Consider the following 7,390-nt stretch of genomic DNA (forward strand, 5'->3'; position numbering starts at 1 on the left):
TACCATTTGATCTATAGCAAAATTAGATTTCTATTGGTATAAGTATAAGACTGGATAGTAGGAAGTGTTGCAAAATAGGATAAGGTGACTCTAGTTATTTTTGTCTTTCAAATGGGTTGAGGTAAGTTACCATGCCTTCATTTTGGTAGAGGTTGATTTAGTTCTAGTCTGTCAATCCCCATCGTTGAGAGAGTTTAGTTACCAACAACTCTAGAAGTTCTTATTTAGTTGGTTGTGTATACTTGAGGAAATTAGTGATCAGTTAGTGCCACTATTTGTGCGATGGGTTTCCTATGTTTGGGAATTGCCGATAGATGGGATGATTAAATAACACCTAAGGTAGAGAAATCATCTTATGGAATTGAAAACAAAAGGTTTGTTTCTCTTAGAGAAATGCAATAGTGCTTTCAGTAGTTCTGAATGCTTGGAGGTATAAATCTATGGGCTACTAAGACAATTCCTTGGGGATTGGATTCTTTAGAACATGAAAATCAAAGACTGGAACTTCAGTAGGATTATCTATATGTCACAATTGTAGATTGCAATACTTTAGTCTAATTCTCAAGAAGCCAAATAATAGGCCACCATGGGGATAGAAACACAAGAAGTATTCAAGATTCAAGCATTTGCATTAGACAAGTATGTTCATATTTATTAGTTATATCAGATGGTTAGATTTCAAGTTGTATATGTTTGTGAATAAATATTAAAACATAAAAATATTAATTGTTATAATATTTCTTGATTATTATCTATGTCTATATAGATAGGTCACTTTAGTGGCATAAAACTAAAAGCTAACATTCTTGCAGCCGGTGAATCATGGAGAAAAATTTGATGAAAGTAAAGAGGGCAAATCTTTTTCAATATATAGTGATGCAAATTTTGAGGAGCCAAGATAGAATGGACGAGCTACTCGAATGAAAGTTGCAGCTTTAGAGCCGTAGGAAAAATATAGATATGTGCAGAACATTACAGATAGAAGGAAGCTTAATTGTAAATTTTTGAGCAGGGGTTAGTACCATTCCAAACTTGCCAAACCCACTAAACCCCCTTACCAAATGCTCAAATAAAAACTTTTTGCTAACTAATATGGATTGTTACTGAGAATAAGAAAAATTTTGCGAAGGGAGGATTTGTCACATCCCATTTGCTAACTGATAGGGATTGCTACTAAGGGATAACAATTGTAGTCAGCATGCACCACAAAACAACCATCTTTAATAAAAAAAGAGATTATTGAAAATATATTTATTCTTCAACATTGAATACAAAGGATTATAGAAGCAATGTATTGCTATCAAGCAATGTAATTGTTGAAGAGCTCACTTTGGCTATATTCATAAAGACTATGCAAGTGCTAGAAAGGAAGACAAGAGTTAATTTCCTTTGGCTTCTTGGAATGATCACTGGTGTAATCAGAATAGTCTAGTACAAACTACACTATTTTTGTCAGATCTTTTGAGCTTACCCATCATCCAACACCAAATGAGTTGGAAGGAGTAATAGATCTAGGGGTCCCAGTTGTTGACTAACAAGATGATGAAGCAAAATATGTAATAGAAACTTCATTTTCTACAACCAGCCAACAAGAAGTAACAGGGCATGATTACTTTAGAAGCTATGAAATTGAAAAATTGACCCATAAATGACATGAATAGGAGAGAAACTCCCTTCACACTCAACAATTTTATATGAGAACAATCTTCTCAACCCATAGACTGAACTCGATGGACAAGACCAATATTTAAATTGTGTACTATTTGATAATATGTTTCTTGCTATCTAGATAATAAGGGGAATTTCTCTATAAGTCATACTTGGAAAGTAAAATGTTTTAGATGCCACATTAGAAGATGTGGAATGGAACTCATTGCTGCCAATAATAGACAAATCATATTTTGCATTAGATAATATGTAAAATATTTTCTACAATAAGAGTTACTTTTTGTCTTCATGATAACATTTGAAGAAATGTAGAAATAACTAATGAGCATAAAACAAGATAAGTATCGAAAACCTATTTCTTGTATGTTACATGGAAATACCTAAATGAAGTATCTGAATTTCCATATGAGATATTTCGAGCATCTACTGCTAAATACCATGAGAGAGATCTATTCACATTTGTACCTGGAATTGCATCCACAAGAAAACCCTAGGTTTATACAAAATAATTATGAACATAAGAATGTTCCCATTATGATGGAGAAGGAATATTCTAGTTTTAACCACACCTACAAAGAAGAGTAAGGAACTTGTTTCAAATGGAAAGAGGATAGCATTATTTATCCACTAGAAATAGAGTAATACCAAAAGGCATTGCTTGAAGTTTTTCCTGCTCATTGTCCAAATTTATGCTGGACAATTTATCTACATCACAGTCAAATCATCCAATTTGTGGGCCTTTCACATTAAAAAAAAGACAAGGATCAAGTGAGATATATTAATTTTGTACAATAAGTAATAAATAGGCCAATTAATGATGAATGTTGGACTCACCTAGGAGAACATAGTGCTTGTAATATCTTGGAACAGTATCTAGCAACTGCTATTGCTTGATTCCCTCTTTATCAGTATGTTCTTGGCATGTATGAAGTCTCTAAAATTGAAAAAATAGTATTATACTAGATGTGGTTAGAATATGTAATCCATAAATGCAACCCAAACATAAAAAATAATATTGGTCATTTGATGTAATAACTTAAATACAACCCAAACATAGCAAATAATTTTGAAGTGTCTTGGTTCAATGTGTTGCAATGTGAAATAAATAGTCAAGAATGATATTTTCATGTCTTCATTAAGAATATACCAAGTAAGCTACTATTTACTACACATGCAAGTACCTGATTAAGGCAATCCATATGAAGTTCCATGTTTGAGAGCTTAGAAGTTTGCTGACTGAAGAGATCATTGAGCTTGTGGGCAACAGTGCCTAGATGATCAACAACATTCACCAATGTCTTTACTACATATTCTTTTAAATTGTTCAATTCCCTACACAAAGAATTGTGATAAAGCTCCATTAAAACAATTCAAGAGGTGGTCATGTTTTATATATAGTTCTTCAAATGCTTTTTTTTGGTTCATATCTATAACTCACTTTCCTACAATCCATGTACGAAACTAAAAATGTAATAAATATATGTCTATAATGTGCTACTACACTTTGAATTATTTATTGTAGGAAGAAAACAACAATTTAGTTATAAGGGCAGTTGAGTTCATGAAGCTCTATTGCAAGGGTCCTTGGAAATGATACTTCAGTTGGCAATATGCATTATAATCTATAAACTTTTGTCACAATGTATTTCAAATTTAAATATTTGGCCTTTTGAAAGACAACAGTACATGGCAGTTCACATGCAATAGGAGCTTGTTATACATTCTTCCATCATTAAGTGCAATGATGTCTATGATTGAATTGTACTTTCTCAAGAGTTGGTGATGACCAAAAGCACTAAATATTATCTTTGAGAGTGCCGTACCAAATCATAATATAACTAGTTATGAACACAAAATATCACTAATTCATTATAGAGGAGATAGCATACTAATTAGCTATAGTTCATATGGAAATAAGGGGTTAAGAAAATGGATGAAAAGAACATAGATTATTAGTTATTCATTTGGAAAGAGTTATCTTGTTAAAACAAAATCAAGGTATTCAGTTATAACTAGATCCATCCTACAATCCTTAGTCAATGGAATTTATTATTCAAAGACAAAATTAGGGTAGATATAGAAAAGGACATTACATAATGGTTGTGTTGATTTAGATGGGCTAGGGGATTGCATTAATGTTGCAGCTTAGTACTGAAAGGAAGTCATCCCAAAGAGATTGGTGCCACAAATTGTGCTGCTCAAATGTAACAAGGGTTACGATGTTCTTAGGACATAATTGATGGAGTTTTTGAACAATTTTTTATTGTTTCAAGGGGTATGCAAACTATTTTTGCATAGATTTTTGTGGTTTTAAGGGATACACATAATATTTCAGCACAATTTTTTGCACAATTGCTGAAAATGTCAATTTAGATGAAATTAGGGGGCAAAGGCATTGTGAAAATCTGTATTCTTGGTATCTTTTGTTTTTCATTACATTTTGATTAAAACTCTTAGGGCTCAGATTCTATAATTGTATAATAGAGTGGGTTCATGTAGTATGTTATTCAAAATGTTGCATTAGATTTAGAGCATCTCTTAGGAATCATTGTTGAATAATTTGAATTTGTGATTTAAGAACACAACTCAAAGCTACACCTTACTAAGGGTCACAAGACAACTTGATGGATCTTGGTTGGTTTGGGGAATGCTACTTCAAAAGAACATTTTCTGAAAATATGCATTCAAATTATGTCATTAGCATATTTTATGATGACATAATTTATGTAACCATTAAAAGAGGGGTCCCTATGTGGGAAATTAATGTTTTTAGGATCAATGTAATAAGGGTGGGAATGTTGGTGTGTTTTTATTACATTGTTTGGTAACTGTTAACTACCTGCAAATAATTTGCACTTGTAACTACCTTTTGCCTATAAATTTTCCTCATAATGTATCAATTAAATCATTGAATGTTTATCTACTCTCTGTCAGGATCACAAATTTATCTATGGAGAACTACAAAAATGTGTCCCAAAGGTGATACAATGTAGTTCTAAGATGCATTAGTTCAACTTAGTAAAATTAATGAACCTTTTGGTTAAGTTTGCCTAACTATGTTATCCTAGAAACACATTTAATCCTTCTAATAAAACACATACACAAACATTGATGTAGAAGGATCAAAATATGAAGTTTATTAAATGTAAATGAAACATCATGACAATTAAAGCACACACCAAATGAAATGAAAGACAGAGAGACACCACCAATCACACTTTCTTCATTGGTAAATACATACATAAAAATAAATGAAAGTACTGCCACCAATCACAATATTGAAATTGTTGCCATATGAATTATTTTACTTCAAACTAGAGTGCAGATCTGTCAAATAGGACCTTAAATAAAAAGCTCAAAAAAAAAATACTAGAATACATCTCTTCCCAAACATATGCATTTTAGGGTTTCCAATTAAATCTTGTAAGCCAATAGATATGCCTAAATGATTACAAGAGTTTTTCTAGTCATCTTGTATTTGAATTATGACAATTTGGTTGAAGCATAAACGAGCATAGGGATACATGGTAGCTTCTTTCCCAATAAGAGTTACAAATATCTAAAACTCACCACACTCTTTGGCATGATTTATGATTGATGAAAATGTGAACTTCACCCAAACTTGTACAAAAGCTATAGAGATGTATCAATATAAACACTGTAGGCATCACAAACACTTTTATCAAAATTACAATCTCTCCCAACAAACAAATAAGCAAAAACCAAGATCCAATAAACAAAGAAGTTGATAATCAGCTTCAAGAATGAAGATAAATCACTTAATAGAGCCTTTATAAGCAATCAGAGCTGCTAAAATGTCCTACCCTAAATAAATGGTAAACACAAAATAAATTCACAGTAACTAGTTTTATTAAAAAATTGCTACTAGCTAAACCACAATTGATGATTGAACAAAAAAATCAAATTGGTCAGAAAGAACCTACATAATATATATTTGAGATGACTTGAAAAAATACCAAAAATAATTCATCAAGCCACTGAGAGCTATTGTATCAATAAATGAAAAAGATGAAGATAAACTCTAGTACGTGTGATAGGTACATGAGTACAAAATCCACCCAACTAAAAAAAATGGATGATTAGCACATTACAAAATATAGCAAAACAAGGTTTTACCAGTCATAGTGGGCATAGGCAAGGATGTTTGCATGGACCTTGTTGCTGACAATGCACAAGGAAATACTGGACTATTGACCGAAGGAGGCATCCACACTTCATCATGAGCTTAAGAATACAATATTATTAGCAAATATATTTGTAATGGATAAAGATCAAATGGGATACTAGCTAGAATCTCCACAAAAAAAAAAGGTAAGTGTTATAATGTTGATGCAAAAAAACAAAGAAAGAGTTACTTACATGAAGGTTGTACGCTACAACCCTCACCATGTTCACCATGTGATGTCACAATTGTCACATATTTCTATACAAGAACACATAAAATTAGAGATCATGATCCATAAGATACTATAAAATATTAACATCTATTGAACTTCTATTATTGCTTTAGTTGAATTAATGCTTACCTTCAAAGATTGGACCCTATGGTCCAATTCATTTCTCAGTGCCTCTTTCTCCTTGCTTGTGTCAGCCTCAATGATAATGTTAACAATTTCATCAGTGTATTTTTGTTTGAGTTGTTGGGCCATGAACATAGGGTCAACACTAAGGGTGATGTCATGTAGAAATGATACCTGTATTTTAGATTGCATTTGATCAACTGTCATTCTAGCTTTTCCCTATCATTTGTGACATCAAATATCAATAAAATTTCATCAAAATAACTCCAAAGACATAAAGAAAAGAACATGTAATATGACATCTGTTTCTATATTAACATTAAAAATTACAATAATTAATGTTTACCTTTGCTAAAGGTGTGTGAGATGGTGCATCCATGTCGCCTTGTGAAAAAGATTAGTAAGTATTCAAAATCAATAGTGGAATTAAAGTAATAGACTTAAATTTTTTTTTTTAATAATAAAGTAGATTTTATATGTAAATCATTTGTCTTATGTTAGCCAAAAATTTGGTATAACTAATGTGTATATCTAAAAAAATATTTGACATGTTCTATTTAGTGTTTTTATTTGCACATATGGTTTGGAAAGAAAAATTTGGTCATACATGACCCCATCATAGTTGACATTGCTCATACCTAGATATTTCTTTGATCGTCATGGTCTTCATCCATGCCATCATCATCATCATCATCATCATCACCATCATCATACTTGTCACATTGATCATCATCGTCACCACCACCATCTTCGTCACCATCATCATCATCTTCATCACCATCATCATCATGACCATCATTGCCATGATCATAACCATCTTCATCACCATGATCATGATCATCATTAGCATCATCATCACCATTATCACCATTATCATTAGCATGACCAAAATCATCACCATTTTCTTCTTCTTCATCATTGGGTAACTATTATTCCTGATAATCATTTACTTCATCTTATGCTTCTTTAATATCTTCTTCTTCCATCACATTATACTTTACCGACCTTCCTCTTAGGTCATGTCTAACAAAAAATGACTAGCCTAGTTTGTGTGGAACACCAAAGTAAAACACTTTCTTGCATTGGCTTGGAAGAACATAGGGCTCATCTCCAACTGGCTCAAATAACCTTATATTAATCATAGTAAATCCACTATCATGTTCAATAATAGTCCTATTAGG

General features: G+C 31.9%; 1 pseudogene; it reads right to left on the bottom strand.

Moving 5' to 3' along the window:
* Positions 1-1,438: 1,438 nt before the first annotated feature.
* Positions 1,439-3,029, bottom strand: LOC149531946 (protein ABIL1-like; annotated as a pseudogene).
* Positions 3,030-7,390: the final 4,361 nt, after the last annotated feature.

This window comes from Cupressus sempervirens, chromosome 11, assembly GCF_028749045.1.
Source record: "Cupressus sempervirens isolate cs-2001-9-10 chromosome 11, ASM2874904v1, whole genome shotgun sequence".
In the NCBI taxonomy this organism is placed as follows: Eukaryota; Viridiplantae; Streptophyta; class Pinopsida; order Cupressales; family Cupressaceae; genus Cupressus; species Cupressus sempervirens.